Source organism: Mastomys coucha, unplaced genomic scaffold (assembly GCF_008632895.1).
Source record: "Mastomys coucha isolate ucsf_1 unplaced genomic scaffold, UCSF_Mcou_1 pScaffold22, whole genome shotgun sequence".
Taxonomy (NCBI): domain Eukaryota; kingdom Metazoa; phylum Chordata; class Mammalia; order Rodentia; family Muridae; genus Mastomys; species Mastomys coucha.
Genome location: NW_022196905.1, coordinates 216,958,348 through 216,959,969, shown reverse-complemented (window position 1 = coordinate 216,959,969; position 1,622 = coordinate 216,958,348). Strand labels below are relative to the sequence as shown.

The following is a 1,622-nucleotide window of genomic DNA, read 5'->3' as shown; positions in this document are numbered from 1 at the left end:
TGCAGTTCATGTCATGTGTCTCAGCTGATGGATGGTCAAAGCGACACTGCTGGGCCACTTGGAGTATAAACCCAATCGCTGAACACTGTTTTGAGTTAAAATATAGTAGTGTTAAAAAAATTCCCCAAGTTTATGTTATTTAGGAAATAATTTGGCCGATAATAGAGATACCATTTTAACTTTCTTAGTAATGAGTCACTTTCCCTTAAAATAACCATACATCCATTCATTCTGAAGTAAACATCAGAAGGCATAAAAACAAAGCCTGTTAAGATGGCCTTCTCATCCTTTCTTTTACCCTTGGAAGGATGTGGTCAGCAAAGATAAAGGGAGACCTGTGATTGTAGGAGGAGCGATTTAGCCTGTATTTAAAGGGTCATTTGTGGGTGCCTAGCTAAGCATGTGGTAGTCAAGATTGACTCCTTTTATGAGCTGTGAGCTTTTCTGCATTTCAAAGATGCACCATAAAGCCTAGATGGCAAAGTGCCCTCTGATACCAGTGAAATATTTGGTATTCCAATCTATAAATATTACCGCATTCGTGGTAGTGAATGGGTTCAGTTGGTGGGTCACTTATTTACAGCACTTTAAATGAGAGATGCCATGAATCTTTGAATCTTACATGAAAATCGCACACATATCTTTTTTTTTTCTTCAGTCTCCGTAGAGACTGTCAAAAATTGCCAATGCCAACTATATTGCAAGTCATCATTTCTGGGTATTGGGAAAAGTTTTCAATTAGCAATAGTCACGCCTCGGATAAACCTCATTGGCTACGATGCTGCCACTGCACAAAGCTCACATATCTTTATCTAAAGCTAAACATGTATCTAAGTCTGGTACCAAGGAGACTAACGTTTATTGTTGATGGTTTATAAAATTAAAATCTTTCACTATATGTCATGCATCAACAATTGAAAACCAATTTTCACAATTTCAACCACAACAACAAAAGCCACATTGTTTTGCTTTATTTGCTTCCCCATAAAGCATTTCCCCATGTTGTTAAATTTTCCCTGAAAGGACCTATAGTGGCTGAATATTCCTTATTAGCATGATTGCACTATAAAATGGGTTATAATCCATCTCTGCATTTTACATGGAGACCATCTCACTTTTATACCACTAGGAATACTTTTGTCTTTTTAGTTTATGTTTTCTTATTCATGAGGTTTTTGTTTTGTTTTGTTTTGTTTTGTTTTGTTTCGAGACAAGGTCTCTCTGTGTAGCCCTGGTTGTCCTGGAATTCACTCTGTAGACCAGGCTGGCCTCGAACTCAGAAATCCACCTGCCTCTGCCTCCCAAGTGCTGGGATTAAAGGTGTGTCCCACCACTGCCTGGCCTTTTTCATGAGTTTTATATGTACAAAGTCTCACTCTGTTTATGACCAAGACTTCTTGGAACCATATAGCCTAGGCTAGCCTCAACCTTGTAATCCTCCTGCCTCTATCTAAGTGTTAGGATCATAAGTGTGAGTCACCAAACCTACCTCTTAAACAACAACAACACTAACACAACAAAAAGAAACCCCACTTTCATAAGAGAGTCCCAGAAAAACACTCACAGGGAGCAGCGACCTCCTAAGGCCTGTGATAGGTTTTGTGGCTATTTCTCAGTGTCCC

General features: G+C 39.0%; 1 non-coding gene across 1 annotated transcript; it reads right to left on the bottom strand.

Moving 5' to 3' along the window:
* Positions 1-658: 658 nt before the first annotated feature.
* On the bottom strand, positions 659-799 carry LOC116071525. Its single transcript, XR_004110942.1, has one exon. It is a non-coding gene; the product is annotated as a U4 spliceosomal RNA (small nuclear RNA).
* Between the last annotated feature and the right edge of the window lie 823 nt (positions 800-1,622).